This window comes from Pan troglodytes, chromosome 3 (genome assembly GCF_028858775.2).
Source record: "Pan troglodytes isolate AG18354 chromosome 3, NHGRI_mPanTro3-v2.0_pri, whole genome shotgun sequence".
Classification (NCBI taxonomy): domain Eukaryota; kingdom Metazoa; phylum Chordata; class Mammalia; order Primates; family Hominidae; genus Pan; species Pan troglodytes.
The window spans coordinates 125,242,648-125,259,628 of record NC_072401.2 but is presented as its reverse complement, the minus strand read 5'-3'; the positions used below and the strand labels follow the sequence as shown (position 1 = coordinate 125,259,628).

The 16,981-nt window shown below is 35.3% G+C and overlaps 1 long non-coding RNA gene across 1 annotated transcript in view; it reads left to right on the top strand.

Moving 5' to 3' along the window:
• The window catches only part of LOC129143765 (uncharacterized), a 277,822-nt gene extending 264,509 nt beyond the window's left edge, over positions 1–13,313 (top strand). Inside the window, exon 4 of the long non-coding RNA XR_008547607.2 lies at positions 13,149–13,313. This is a non-coding gene — a long non-coding RNA (uncharacterized LOC129143765). The remainder of the gene's footprint in view (positions 1–13,148) is intronic.
• Positions 13,314–16,981: the final 3,668 nt, after the last annotated feature.

Below are 16,981 nucleotides of genomic sequence, written 5' to 3'. Positions count from 1 at the left end.
TCAGCCAATCTATCTTTTTTTTTTTTTTTTTAATAGACAGGGTCAGGGTCTTGCAGAGTCACCCAGGCTGGAGTGCAGTGGTACAAACATAATTCATTACAGCCTCAAACTCCTAGGCTCAATTGATTCTCCTGCCTTAGCCACCCAAATATCTGGGACTACAGGTGCATGCCATCATGCCAGCTAAGTTTGAGAAAATTTTTTAGAGACTGGGTTTCAGGCTGGTCTTGATCTCCTGGCCTAAAGTGATCCTTGCATCTGGATCTTCCAAAGTGCGGGGATTATAGGTGGAAGCCACTGTGCTTGGTCCAATCTATGCCTTTTAATAGGGAAGTGTAATCCATTTGTACTTAAGGTAATTGCTGATAGGAAAAGGCTTATTATTGCCATTTTGTTCATTGTTTTCTGTTATTCCATGGGATTTTGTCCCTTCTTTTCTCTATTGCTGCCTTCCTTTGTGTCTTATTGATTTTTCTATAGTGATTTTTATTTCCTTTCCATTTCCATTTAAGTTTGGCTATGATTGCAATTACATAAAACACTTTAAGTTATAGCAGTCCATCTTAAACTTATAACAAATTAACTTTAATTACATACAAAACTTCTATCTCTTTACAGCTCCGCTCTTCCAATTTATGTTACCATTTTTACAAATTACATTTCTATATACTGTGTACCCATTAACATACAATTGTAGTTTTTAAAATGCTTTTGTCATTTAAATTATTTGTATCAAAATTGCAATAGTACAGGTTACTATATTTGTTCATGATTTTATCTTTATGGGAGAACCTTATATTTTCCTACAGCTTTGTGTTGTTGTCTACCGTTTTTTGTTTGTTTGTTTGTTTCAACTTGATTTAGTTGCTTTACCATTTCTTGCAGAGCATGTCTAGTGGTAATATCTGTCAGGTTTTGTTTCTCTGCAGAAAATCTTGATTTATCTTTCAATTTTGAAGGATTATTTAGCTGGATACAGTAATCTTGGTCAACAATTGTTGTTTGCCCCAGTACTTTAAAAATATCATCCCACTGTCTTTTAGCCTGCAAAGTTTCTGCTGAGAAATCCACAGAGAGTCGTATTGAGGTTCCCTTGTATGTGACAAATCATTTTTCTCTTGTTGTTTTCAAGATTCTCTCTTTTGCCTTTGATTTTAGACTGTTTTATTTCACTGACAGTTCATTTCTTTCCTCAGATTTGGGAAGTTTTTAGTCATTGTTTCTTTAAATACTGTATCTCACCCTTTACTCCCTCTTCTAATTCTAGGATTCCCGTAATGTGTATATTGGCCCCGTTGATAGTATCTCATAAGTCCCAAGGCTCTTTTTTCTTTTCTTCATTCTTTTTTCTTTATGCGCCTCTAACTTGATGATTTCAAATGACCTATTTTCAAGTTAACTGATTCTTCTGCTTTATCAAATCTGCTGCTGAAATTTTCTAATAAATTTTTCAGTTCAATTTCTGTATTTTTCAGCTCCAGAATATTTGCTTGGAGCTTTGTAATAGCTTCTGTCTCTTTGTTGATATTCTCATTTTGTTCATGCAGTTTTCCTGTTTCCATTTAGTTGTCTATCTGTGATCTTCTTTTTTAAAGTTCATTGAATGTCTTGAATATCTCTATGATAATTATTTCAAATTCTTTATGAGGCAGCTCATAGATCTGTATTTCTTAGGGTTGGTTTCTTAGGTTTTATTTTATTCCTTTGTGTGGTCAAATTTCTTCTCTCTTTGTATGTATTGTAATTTTTTCCTGGGATTTGCTCATTTGAAAAATGACCACCAGTCCCAGTCTTTGCATACTGACCTTGTGCAAAGAAAGATTTTCACCAGTTGGGCTAACTGGAGGTTCTAATCCTCTCAAACTTTTTATGATTTTTTGCTCACCCTGGCATTTGCCTGCAGAACTGCAGCATGTTACTTACTTCTGTTTTCAGTGGCTTTTATACTCTGACACTGGTTGCATCTGAGTCAGGTGAGATAGAAACCAGTCTCTTGGCTAGAGATATGGTTTGGATTTGTGTTCCTGCCCAAATCTCATGTCCAATTGTAGTCCCCAGTGTTGGAGGTGGGGCCTGGTGGGAGGTGATTGAATTATGGGTGGATTTCCACCTTTGATCCTGTTCTCAGGATAGAGTTCTCATGAGATCTGATTGTTTAAAAGCATGTGGCACTTCCTACCTCTATCTCTTCTTCCTGCCCCAGGCATGTGAATTGGTCACTCCCCCTTCACCTCTAACCATGTTTGTAAATTTCCTGAGACCTCCCAAGGAGCTGAGCAGATACCAGCATTATGTTCCCTGTATAGCCTGTGTAGCCATGAGCCAATTAAACTTTTCTTTATTAATTACCTGGACTCAGGTATTTCTTTATAGCAGTGTGAGAATGGACTAATACAAGCAGTCCCCAATAAGCCAGAGCATTAGATTCAAGGTGCACCCTTTTGTTTCCATTCTAAGAAAGGACCATGGTATAAGAGGTTTTCTTCTAATTGTTTTTGCACTAGCTATGCAGAGAAAGGGGCATAAATGGGCATGCCAAATGCTACAAATTTTTTAACCCTTTCACTGGATTTCATCTTGATTTTACAGTGGCCTGGGCACTGTAGCCTTTTGACTGACCTCTAGAATTCTTATGGAGGTATTCTGGTTCATCTATTGTTGTTACTCAGTGTCTCTGTGAGGAAAAGAGAGCGTAACTTCCTAGTCTTTCATCTTGCTGACATTACTCTGAATTTGTTCTTAAAATAATATTTTTAAATTATTCATCATAATCCATTTGTAGATATAAAAATTAGTGGGTAGTTACCAATGATTTTTAATGAAAGAATAGATATGATTAGAATAAAAATATCAGAGAGGATTTCCTGTTGTAAGGCTAAGTACATTATTATTTTGTAATATTCTTAATAGGTGTGTATATGTGTGTGTTTACATGCACATGCACATAGTTTGTACTGGATTAAAATGTTTCTAATGGTAGATCACAAATGAGAAATTTAAAACCCACTATCTTCCAATATAAACTAGTTGGTTTATCTGAAATTCAAACTTAACTTCACATTTCATATGAAGGGTATTTTCTACCTTTGTTAATGCAGGCTCTCCTCTTTTGTTCACATGACTAACTGAAACTAACTGCTTTCACCCTTAATCTTCTCCAATCTTTCCTAAACACTACTGTCAATATGCTTTTTCTGGAATATGATTTTGGTTTTTTGATCCCCTGATTGAAATACATTAATATCCACAGCATTTTCTTCAATGTGTTCTATGAATTTGACAAGTAGCATCATCATTCCTTCTTTGCTGTTCCCTCTCTCTGGTGACCTTATTGAACTTCTGTTTCTCCAACATTCTTTTGTTCATTGTGCTCCAGTGCCCACTCCTCTGTTTGTGGAGCAGGCCAATCTCTTACCTGCTGTAAGGACTTTGCACTTACTGTTTCCTGCAGTATCCTAGCTTTTCTTATGGTCATTCTCATCCTTCATCTCTCATGTCAGGCTTTCTACCCTCAGTGAGATAGCCTAGACTTACGATTGACAGAGGTATTAGGCTGATGCAAAAGTAATTTGGTAATTGCTTTTAATGGCAAAAACTGCAATTACTTTTGCAGCAACCTAATAACAAATAAAAATACAAAACACGAAGTTAAGTTTGAATTTCAAATAAACTAGATATTTGACATTTGCACAGCTTTCATATTCCCCATCCCCACATCTCCCCAGTCTTGGTTGGGTATTGACTCCATGAGTGTTAACATATGTATAGATTCAATGCTCCTTTTATTTAAAAATAAATTATAAGTCACTTCTCTTTTATGATTATAGGTGTGCTTCATTAATATAATGTTTTTTAAATTTATTGAGATGTGTTGTTTGATCTTTAACACTTAAAATATTAATAATGTTTAATATTTAATTGTAATAGTTCAAAATATACCAACTAATAGCACACTACAATTCTTAAAAATGTATATATGTTTCATAAAATGTGTAATATATTAAATGTATACTTGTGAGTAGAATTTCTACTCATTACTCCAATAATTGCTTTCTGCAAGCACTTTGTATCACATACACCACACTGCATTAAAAGTTTCATTTCTATCTCTGTTACCAGTGTAAAGAAAGAATTTTTTCTTATTCATCTTTCTTTACTTAACTTAGTACTTAACATATCTGACCTACAGTAGATTCTCAATTAAAAAGCTGAATTGAATTACTCTATTTTACTAGTCTTCACAATAAGTAAAAGGAATACATTAGTAGAACAGTGGAAATAAACAAAATATATGTAGGAAAATTTTGCAAAAAAAAATCAAAACAAAAATAGAATATGGTGGAGAAAAATTTTTTAAGTCAAAATGACATAAAATTTTGCTATAGGTTGTTTATTATAATATTATAAACAAGTTAAATGGAATTATAATCAGCTACACATGTAATTTGAGAAATGGTATAGATAATATTTCTATGTTTTAAATGAAACAAAGCAGTTGATAAAATGATATACATATTCAGTATACAAATACATATACTGTATGTACCTGGAGGATATACATCAAAATATCACCTCAGGTTGGTGAAATTTTAGGAGTTTCTTTATAGTCTTTTTTTATTAGTCCTATTTTATGAATTTTATATCATGAAACATATATTGCTATGTAATAAGAAAAATTATCAATTTTCAAAAATTGAAGCTGAAATATCAACTTTTGCAGCACAAAAGATGGTAGAACTCCCAAAGGAAAAAGAAAAGTCAGGAAAAAATGTAGATATAAATGGAAAGTTAATGAGTTCTTATTTTTGCTTTTTCTCCCTCTTTCTATTATGAAATATTTTTAGCATACAGAAATAATGTTTCCATCTCAACAGCCAAAGAAAGATTTTCTTTTTTAAAAATGAACTCACATCAGGGATGTTCAACAGCAATTTAGACCTTTAATACTTTTTTTGTTTTTAAAAAAAGGAGGGGTGGGGGAGAGCAATTTAGAATGGAGAACAACCTGAGAATCATCCTCATGTGATAGGTCAAAACAAGAAGCAAATGTAGAAAAAGAAATAGATTATTTTCAGGCTAAGCAGTTTGCTTAGTCACTTTTTATATATTGATTCATTTGGTCTTCAAGCTAATCCTATGAAGTAGATATTACATCTAATTCACCGGTGTTGAGACAGGTTCACAGTGGTTAAGGGGCAGCAGCTCCTGTGATTGTTTATAGTAGTAGAAGAAATATCAGAGGGAGAAATATTATCTACTACCATCCAATGAGCAATAATATGTGCAAAGACAGTGCCAGAGCTTTGAATGTATTTGCTTTAATACATTTAATGAAATTAATAAAATGTTTAAATAAAAGTAGTGGAAGAAGAGAATTGAAAATAGGATCTTAAGGAACAGCCCATTTTGGGGGATAGGAAAAAGAGGAGTCCAAAAAATAAAGGGCCTGATGGTTGAAAAGTAAAAGACAAACCAAACAAATGCCAGAGTTTTCATGAAAAAGGAACTGATGTAAACTGCAATAAGATTGAGGAAGATGCAGCTGAAATTGTTAATGATTAAACCTTGGACTTTCCCAAACTACAGTGTTGGTTGTCTCCACCCTCTGTCTTGATCATTCTTATAAACTTCTGGGTCCTGGCTAAAAATGATTCTCTCATTCATTTGGGCTCAAAATGTTTATTTATACTCAGCAATGTCTTTTTTCTCATGACATATCTGGCAAAGTAAGAATAACTCTTTTCTACTTTGCAACATCCAGTTATAACTTTTATATAGATGAAATATGATACTTTAGGTAACTGGTCATCATATTATTGTACCTACTTATACAGCCTTATCAAATCGTTCTGAAATGTAGCTACAAAACTGCATACTCTGCTTCACTGAAGAGCTTAGTTGTGACTATGTCTTCCTTATCCAAATCATTATAACAACTATAAAATTAGACATGTTCGGTACCAATCCAATGAAATCTCACTGGCAATATTTAACCAGCAAAGAAATATTATTCATGTTTTACATATCCAATGTTTAACATTACATTTCCTCTAATCCATACTGAATCTGTTAAAAGAAGTATAATATTGAGTGTTGATATGGTTTGGCTGTGTCCCCATTCAAATCTCAACTTCAATTGTATCTCCCAGAATTTCCACGTGTTGTGGGAGGGACTCAAGAGGAGGTAGTCGAATCATGAGGGCTGGTCTTTCCCGTGCTATTCTTGTGATAGTGAGTAAGTCTCACTAGATCTGATGGGTTTATCAGAGATTTCCGCTTTTGCTTCTTACTCATTCTCTCTTGCTGCCGCCATGTAAGAAGTGCCTTTTGCCCTCCACCATAATTATGAGACCACCCCAGCCATGTGGAAGTGTAAGTCAAATTAAACCTCCTTTTCTTTCCAGTCTCAGTTATGTCTTTATCAGCAACATAAAAATGGACTAACACAGGCGTGATCTGGAAAAAGCTTTTCAAAAGTATAAATAATTTTCACATAACAATTGAAAGAAAATTGGTAAGTTCTTACCTATTGCACATTGGACATGGTAACTAAGAGACATTTCCTTTTTAGTTTTTCTCAATGGTCCTTGCTGATTGAGATATCTAATAATCCTATCCTTTATTATCATTGTCTCATGCTTTGTTCATGACTGCTTTTCAGAGATTTCCATGGAATGATATCATTCTTTATGTTGATTAAATGGCAGCCCATGTAACTTGATTCTCCTAGCCTGCCTCACTCCAGAGGATTTCCAAAGTTAATGCTTTCAGAGTTACTTAGAGTTTAGTCTTTTCTTCCCTCTGGGGCCTCGAACTATTGTCAGAGTATGCAAACTACAGCTAAACTATCTCAACAATTTTCAAACCTATCAGGTCTTTTCCAATTTGGGAGATAACTTCTTGGTAATTAACTCACCTTCCACCAGACTTCCTATCTCTTGTAGTTCCTGATTCTATGCCTCTTGTGTATGAATCAAGTAACATGTTCTTGGATTCTTATCAAAGACAGCCCCATCACCCTCAAGGACTTGCTGAACTACTCTCCAGCATTGCTAGCAAGCTCCTGAAAACCAAGGTCCCTCAATGCTAAGCTTCAGTTTCCTCACAGACCATTTTCCACAATCTCCCTCAAGAGCCAGATCATTGTTTCCTCTTTTAAAACTGTCAAAGATAAACAAAGCTGGACGTTAGTTAAAGTGTTGAAAATATTGTATTCTGTAACTACTGACAGTAAGGAAAAGAGCTAAGCTTCATTCCAATTTGCTGAAAGATGATATGGAATTTTAAAGGGAGAATGGGGTGTAGGGAGGGAGAAGAAGAGGGGACTCAATTGAAAAATTACAAAGTGTTGGTCAGTACAAATGTGATTAGGGAAGCTCTGTCTGCTAGTTGTCAATTATGGAAGTTAGGATTCTATCCTCCCCCAGAGACTGTGAGACAGAGGCCCTGTCTTTCCTGATGATTATATTTCAAAGGAATGGCTTTCGGATCCTTAGAAAGACACTCTTGAGTTGTAGGAGATACATATACATCTCAAAGGGACAGTGGAAAATTCAATATTGTAAGCCCCTTTCAGCAAATGCTAAGAGAGGTCAGGGACCTATGGTCAGGTATTGCCTAAAACAAACACTAACTTCTTTTGACAGCCTTGAGATTTTCAGACAGACAGAAACTTGAAATGGGGGCTAGGTTGTTCCAGCAAAGTGGCCTTAAGCTATCGGAAGTTGTGTTAAAATTTGGTCAAGTCTCTTAGTGTAGGGTTCAAATGGGATATTCATGCAGAGAGTTTTTGCAGTTGTCAAAGCAAGCCATTCAACGAATGTCTATCCCTAGAAAGTGCTGTCCTTCATTTGTCTCTGGATTCACAAGTTGGAGAACAGTGAGAATGGTCTTCAAAGCCTGTTGTTCTAGGAAAGCATATTTCTGAAGGAGCAGAGAATCCTGCTATCCTTTAGAATGTACACCCAGATTTTGAAACAGCTGATTTCATATTCTTTTATAAAAACTTAAAATTAATTATCAGTAATATTTTATCTGGGAATAGTGAGAAAGCATTACGAACAAACCAGTAGAGAAAGGAAATCCAATGCAGAGGGCTTATAGATGACCAAAGTGACAGAAGATGCTTTGATTTGTATCTAGTTGCCAGGATAATAAATCTTAACATTTATCTTAACAACCCTAACATTTTGGTTGATTTCTTTTCAAGAAGCCATTTATCATTTGTACCTGTTATCTACCAAATTTTCTTTTAGCACATGCTTGCCAACAGTTTAGTGTAATGTCTAATTCTGAAGTGTTGTCTAATTCTGAAGCTGGTGTCATCTGAGTCCCACACACTACCTTGGCCATAATGCAACATGGGCGATCTATTAACCATTCGTATTCAGAGTTAGGGGTCATAGGAAATATGTGGTAGGCTATGACTCTTTTAATACTCTATAATGCAAGAAATTAAACTTGTCCTTTTTCATTTCTTCAAAGGCTGGGTTTAAATTAAATCTTAACAAGAAAATTAATATAAAGCTGATAAAATGTGGAACAGTTCTGGCAAAAATTGAAGGAGATATCCAGATCCTACTTACTCATCAACAGAGAACACCCCTCTCCCTGTGGAAATCCATCATACAATTCCGTAAACATATAAGATTCTGTAGAAAACTTTGCAAACTACTAGTTAGGTGAGAACCACTAAGTTTCACTGTGTGTAAAGGCACATGGGGCTGATACCCAGCAAGGGCAGAGACCTTCAAGCCTGGTATCCTTCCAAGGCTATGTTTTCCCAGAGAAATGCCTCCCAGGCTGCAGACCCAACATCTTTGAGGCTCTATGCCCTGAAAAGGAGCCCTGAAGTCATCTAAGATTTCCCAGCTCTAAAAGTTTTCCTCTTTGGATTAGGCCCTTCACCTAAATTTAGTGCTGGACCATTCATAAACTTTCTCTCTATTATATTCTCTACTTGTAAATTCCTCAGTATGCAGTCATTTGTTGATTAAATAAATGTTTAAATAATGTTATAACACTGTGATAGACTCTCAATGTTTGCCTTTCATATGAACATTGGAGCCTCATTTAAATATACCTGATGGCTATAATTTAATGTATTTCATACTTCAGGAACTTGGTGAACAGACTGTTCAATAGATCTTCTTTTTTTGTTATTTAGTTTTTGTTTCAGAATTATAAATTTAATTCTGCAATCCAGCTAAGCATGGAAGGGAATAAGGAAAATATGGAAGCCAAAGGGACTGCAGTGAGAGCACAAAGATTCTAGGACCCTGCGAGCAAATGAGGTGGAGGGGCGCTCTTCTGAGTTGTAGAAAGAATGATTTGGTGGTTAAGATAAAACACAAGTCAAATTTATAAGAGTTGTCCATAGTCAGCAATGGTGATCTTCTTACTGGTCTTGCCATTCCTAGACTCAAAGCGCTCCAGCAGTGCAGATGAAGAACTGGGAATCATTTGTGTTGGGTACAGAATTTGCTGTGGACAAGATGCTAGACCTGTATGCGTCAAGTTGAAGTCCTCATCAAATGTCTCCCCATAGATGGACCTGCCACCAGTGCTATTATGGCATGTGAACTCACTACCCTGACACACAAACCCTGGAATAATTCTTCAAAAGCAGGAACCCTTATAACAAATCCTTTCTCTCCAGTGCTCAGAGCACTACACATTTCTGCTGTCTTTGGAATTATTTCTGCAAACAGCCCGAAGGAGTTGGGGCCCAAGGGCTCACCAGGGATGGCAATGTAGAAGAATACGGTGGGGTTGACCATGGCTGGTAACAGGGGACTCTGGTTGGCCAGTGGCATCGGTAAAGCCTAGAGTCTTCAATAAATCTTGCATTTTAAACACAATACTACTATTTTAGAAGTACAGATGGTCACTGACTTACAATAGTTACTATTTTTCAACTTTATAATGTTGAAAAAGCAAAATGCTTTCAGCAGAAACTGTGTGTTGAGTACCTATACAACCATTCTGTTTTTCACTTTCAGTATAGCATTCAATAAATTACATGAGATATCCAACAGTTTATTATAAAATAGGCTTTGTGTTAGATAATTTTGTCTAACTACAGGTTAATGTAAGTTTTCTGAGCTCATTTAAGCTAGGCTAGGCTAAGTTATGATGCTCAGTAGGTTTGGTGTATTAAGTGCATTTTTGGCTTAAAGATAGAGACTTAACCCCATCAAGTAAAGGGGCATCTGTATACAAAATCAATTTTATAAAAAGTATCATGAAAGAGTAATATAGCAAAGACATAGCTTATTTTTTTTTTCAGAAAATGAAGAGATTCTATTTTAACAGTCCTGAAGATCTCATTGTTAAAGTATTCTTCATAGGTTCCCCTTACTGAATCAGAACACCAATATTCATCACTGTTTAAAAGAGTCAAATCTGTTTTAAACAAGTTAACAAGTATTTAAGGAAACATGCATATTATTTTATATTATTTTATACAATTTGCAAGTATACAGATATTCTTATGTGGGAAATACAGCTACCACATGCCCTGCTTGTATATCAGATAGAGCTCAGAATAGTTAAAAATTCTGGTAAGTTCACTACAGTTCAAATGAAAAGGTCTAAGAGTCTTATCCAAGCAGCTGTGGTTCCTATTTGAATTTTAGCCTAGATTATTAAAACCTCAAACCACAAAATCCCCCTAGGAAATCTTGCATAAGCATTGTTCTCATTGAAAAAGCCTGGGATCAGAAAGGAAACAAGAGGTTTATGCTTTAGTTGGCTTTAAAACATCAAAAAACAAGTGGTCAATTCTCTTTCAGATGTGTGTTCATAACCCCTTTTAGAGGCAATGAAAATTATATGTGTGGATTTGGGGAGAATATACCCCCAAGTAAGCAAATTAAGAAATGCCAAGAACAACCAAAGATTTTGCTTCAAAAAAATTGGCTTAAACAACAGTTATTTAAAAAAAATAATTTTATGCAATATGTCAAGTAAATATATTCATCTGTGATAGAATTTCTGTGACCAATTTGCAGGAAATATTTTTAAAATACCTTAACCATATTTCTTTTCTGATTTTGACTAGAAAAAATTCAGTTGCTAACCTATTTTTTCAAAAGCCATTGTTTATGTTTCTCTGAATGAAGCAAATATCTCATAATTCAAAAACTGGTTATTTTTCTACCAGGGCCTGATGGGTACATTTTCAATTTGCTGCTAATGACAGAGCATGTAAAATAGCCTTTTTGTGGAAACAGCTTCTGAAACAGTAATGTTTTAGATATAGATTTTTATCACCATGAGAGGAGGTAATATTCCTGAATATCACTAAGAATGCATCTGATAGACAGTATTAATTTAGCAGAGGACATAAGGAAGGGAGGAATGGACAGGGGAGTCATTATTTTTGAGGAAGTGGGTAGGGAGTTCTGCCGAAAATACTCCTCACTGTATCCAAACCACAAAGGTTTACTAAACAGAAATTTAAATCAAAAGGCAAACAGGATGTTCATCTGGGACACATTTTTGGACACATACTTTTAATACCACATAAAAGCTGCACCAGCCAGATGTGAAAGCAATGAAATTTCAACAAAAAAGCAAACAATAAAGTAAGAAGTGAAATTGGATGATAGCCCTCAACATAGAGCACTTCCTCAGTGAAGTGACTGGATCACAGACGGTGCAATTGACTCTGAGGAAGAGGTGGGGCAGGTTCTGCAGGCCTGTGTTTTCTCACAATGGAAGAAGTAAAATAGCAATCTGGTTTCAGGAAACAGTGAGCTTTGGCAGCCTCTGCTTTCTGGTTTCTTACATTATCTATTTTAGACTGAAGTGGAAACTTATTAAAGCCAGCACTTTAATATCAGATCAGCTGCAGGAAGGAAAACAGAGAAAAAAGTGTTGGTACATATTGTACCCTGAACATCATGAAGCAAGAAATGAATAACAATTCCTATGAGCTATCTAAGGCTAGTCATTCTATCACAAATACAGAATGATAATGTCATGACTACTCAGAACACTTAAGAATTTGGAAGTAACAAAGTCTTGTTGAGACAAGAAAAATAGGAGAGGTGATAGTAACATGAAACTGTTGTATTTTTCACACAGTTGGAAGAGAAATTTTTAGGGTATCATTTATTTATTTCCAATATTCTTAATTTTAATATTTTAAAACTACAAATGAGAGGTAGGCAGCTATAAAAGTCATTACTTCAGTTTCATGTGTCCTAAAATAGCAAATTTTGAGCATTTAAATTCTCCATACTTTTTTTAAGTAAATAAAATTCTCATAGTCCCAAGCCCAATGTAACAGTCCCTGGGTCTCTTCTCCAAGTTGTGATCAACCCTGACAGATTCTATCTACCAAATTTCCAAATAAGGTGCCTGTTACATCTAAATTTTTATATTGAACATAACAGTCTAAAATATGTATAGGCCATTTGTAATTTTTCCCTCTGATAAGTTTTGGAAATCAGGAATTAAAACTACTAAGTGTTTGATTGCTTCAACATTTGTTTTCTTTAAGCTTTATTCTGCTATATTCTTAAACTTAAGTTGAAAAATTCTTAAAGTAAATGTTAGAAGTTATTTTTTTATACTGACCCAATCAGATGTTTAATATCCTGTGAAAGGAAGAAATATGTTTGGGAAAGGATCAGTATAAGACATAATTATTTTAGAGAAGCTGATTATTGATATTCAGTGTTAAATAATATTAGAAGTAATTGAAGTTTGCATTATTTCTCTAAAAATTATTGCTTGTTTTGTATAACTTTTATTTATTTTTGACATATTTTTGCTTTTCTAAGTAAAATAGAGATTGAGCTGCCATGGTTTGTAAAACAACCATAACCATAAAATACTTTAAAACAGAGCAGTGAATGAATATTGATTTAAACCCAAGATAAACATGGTTGCATTTTCCTTTATTTTCCATTTCATTAAAATGAATATATAACATTGCTATTCATTTTCATTCATTCAGTTGATTTATCATGTATTTTTCTCATAACAATTTGTTGGTCATTTTTTGGAACCCAAATTATTTAAGACATCATTAGGTTTTATTTTCCCTTAATGCTTTTAAGCTTTGCTTTTCAAAAGTTAATGTATTTATTTGTTCTCAAAATTCAGAATTTTATAGCAAGTCTTGTCATATTAAACAGGTTGAAGAGGCACCTGCAGTCATTTTATACTGATGCATAACATATTGCCACAAACTTAGCAAGTTTTAAAACATCACGTATTATCTTAAAGTCACTGTGGATCATAAGTACAGGCTCACTTTTACTGTATCATTGGCTCAAACTCACAAGGATGAGAAAATTAAGGTGAGTGCCAGGCTACATTCCTTTCTGAAGCTAAGGGTCTATTCCAAGCTCACATGAGTACTGGAAGAAATCAACTCCTTGTGGTTGTATGACTGACTTCACCATTTTCTTGCTGGCTAGAAACTGGGGCTACTCTCAGCTTCCAGACCACCAAGGTTCCCTGTCAGGTGATGCTCTCACAGGCCCTCTCATAACATGGCATCTTAGTTTTTCAAAGCCAGCAAGGGAGACACTCTGGCTCTAGTCTGCTAAAAGAAGTCTTATAAAGCATAGTACAAACATGGGAGTGATATCTTATCACCTTTGCCATATTCTTTTGACAAAGAAACAAATCATAGGCCCTTCCCTCACTCAAAGGGAAGAAATTACATGAGGCATAACACCAGGATGGAGATCATCAGGGCATGTTTTCAAATCCTGTCTATGGCATATAGTAATCTCCATAGGTTTACTAATTTTAAAAGACATGCTTATGAGAAAATATTTAGACATTCAAAATATTACTATAAATCTGGGAGATGTTTACTTTCCTTTACACATGGAAGTTATTTGTATCTTAATTTTAATTTGATATTATTCAATATAATTAACTACATGGCACATTTAAAGAATGCAAAATACAGGTACAATTTGGCTCCCTATAAAATCAAAATGCCACACTCAAAAATTTGCTTCAAATCATTTATTATATTTCATAATAAGATACTTTTGCTATAAAATAATATATTATGGCTTTCCTCCTTTGTACTATTTTGAAATTCACTTCTTTGTAGCATTTTGTTTAAAAAGATTGAGACTTTTCTAATTTCTTTTTCCATTTCTCCTTTCAACAAATATATATTGAGTCTCCTCTACATTTTATGCTTTTTATTAAGTCCTGAGAATGTAAACTAAAGAACAGTGAAGAGTTGTTACACGTCTGCTAATTACTAGCAGTTTAACATTCAACAAATTGCTTAACCCCTCGGAACCTTAGTTTACTCAACTTTCAAATAAATATATATCTCTCTCTCTGATGTCATTTAATTTGGTAAAATAATATTTAGTTTCTACAATAGTCCAGTCATCATGGAAGTCCTGAATATCCTGAGATAAAAGATATAGCAAATGCCTTTTGAAAGTCTGTTTAGTGAGTAAGACAGAGTTAACACTGTTACCACTAGGAAGAACACAAAAAAAGACATGGGAAGAGGTAAAATCTGAGATGAATTTTGATGGATCAGTTAAAGTAAGCCAACGGTGTCAGATGAATTTAATAGTAAACACAAACAGGTGCATGAGATAGCATGTGTATTAGGGGAACTGCAAATAAATAAGTTAGATGAAATGTGGTATGTAGACACAGAGTTGTATGGTAATAAAGTATCTAGATAAGCACAGGCCAGATCACACAGGGCTGGCTGAGAAGCTCACACTGCACCCTGAAAGTAATGAGACACATAAAGATGTTAAGCGAGGAGTAAAACAATTACCTTTATGCTTTGGAAAGCTTACTGTGCATGATGTAGGAAACGTAGAAAGGAAACCCCATGCAGATGAATTAGGAAGGCTATTGCAGGAAGCAGGACAAAGGGATAAAAACAGGGCTGGTAGAGATGGTAAGGATGGGATAGCCATGAGACATGAAAGCCAGAGTGTATCTAGGACTTCATGGCTAACTGGAGAAGTGACTTGAGGAAAACAAAATTAATCAGTATTATCTAATAATAGAAATGGAGGGGCAAGAGAAGTTTGGGGAAAAAAGGGAAGATGAGCTTAATGTGGGGAATATTAGTTTGAACTTGAGATACCTTTGGAACATATTTCCAGCAGATAATACGATATGTGATTCTAGATCTTAGGAGAAATCTGTACAATAAGGTATAAATTAGGGGTTTATCAATGTTTCTGTATCTAGAATATTTATAGGTTTATCCAGGGAAAGTAAAAAATGTAAAAGGAAAATGAGACTGTGAATTTTAAAAGGTCTCTAAGGTGTGTCAGAGGAAATAGAATAAATAAAGGACCCTAAGAAACACTGGACAGAGTTGTGGGTAAAAAGCGGGACACAAAAATATCGCACAAACTGCACAGCTAAAGAGAATCAAGAAAGAAGTAAGGAATCACATACCAAATGCATAGGAGATAGAGTCAGAATAAAGACCAGAAAAGAGACTATTGATAACACCTGTGGTGACTTTGACAAGAAGCAGTTACAGGGAACATTAGGAAAGGAAGCCATAGATCAGTGGAGTGGGAAGTGGAAGATAGGGGATGGAATGGGAAAGCAAAAGTAAGCCGTGCTTTCAACATATCTAGCAATGGCAAGAAGGATAGGAAATAGCATAGTTTTTTATGCAGAAATGAGATAGGTGGAAAGCATTCTCAATGTATGTGCATGGGGTTTGTGATTTACTTATGCACTATAAAAACAGGCAACAAAAGGGGAGGTATGAAATATTAACGTATGAGCTTTGAGGCTGGAATGCCTGGGTTTTAATCCCAGGTCTACCACTTACTGGTTAATATTGGGCAAATTACTGAATCTCCATATACCTCAGTTTCCTCACCTGTAAAATGTAGGTAATAATGGTATCTATTTTATTAATATTGCCAATGTTAATTATTTGCAGTAAATAATACATGTGATGTGCTTAAACCGGTGTATAGTACATAGTAAGCATTGGATACATTTGACTCTTACTAGCTATAGTTCCTAGCTACCTAAGATTAGCTTAAATGGAAAAGGAATTTTTAAAACATTCTAGGTGGCTCCTAAAATATGGTTACTTCAACAACAACACTCTGCCATGACTACTCAGCGTTAGTAATGATAATGAAGTCTGCACTGATGTTAGAGACCCACACACAGTTCATGCCAACAAAAGCAGGGCCTGATGTCAGAAGCTCTGTCACAACTGCCTCCAAAAAACCAGATGCTACTGCTGCTGTGTTTGTGGCACTTTGCTCACTTTTGTGTTTGAGCACATCTGAGAAGAATCTGCACATCAGTAACAAGGAAACCTGGCAGAATCAACTCTGGCTTCCTTAGGCTGTGCTAGAAATGTGACAAGCACTCCAAATACAAGATGGGTATTCCACAGATATTTAATATCCAAAAATATTTGATAAATACCCAGTGTCTCACCCCATGGGTTAATGGAGGCAAAAGTTTAACTGAAACTTGCCACATTAACCTCAGTCTTAGGTAACCTAAACAGTTTCTTTTTATATAAAGTAGTCTTATGGATAAAGAAAGTTGTTTCCCATCAACACTGTTTTCTACTTCCCTTCATTCTTCTGAAGATAGCATTTAGGCTGGGAGAAAACATATCCCTCATGCAGTTGGGCAAAAGCATCCCTCTGGCCTCCTGCTGGCTACTAACATGCTGATCACCAATAGAGAGAGCCTGGGCTGGTCTTTGATATGGCAGGAACCTGCATATGGAACCTGCATATGCATCTCCTCCCAGATTCTAAACAGGAAGTGATATCAACCTTGCCCTTTTCTGTGCATTTTTTTCCTACTTAGTAACATGGGTCATGTTTGGAACTGTGGCCTACAGAGGGGCAGCCAGGATGTGCAGGTCTCACCATAAACTTCGTCCACCCCTGACCTGGTAATAGGACTGGAAAGATTTCCCACCTCCCCTTATGACACACCTACTTCATGACATCCCTTGACTTTT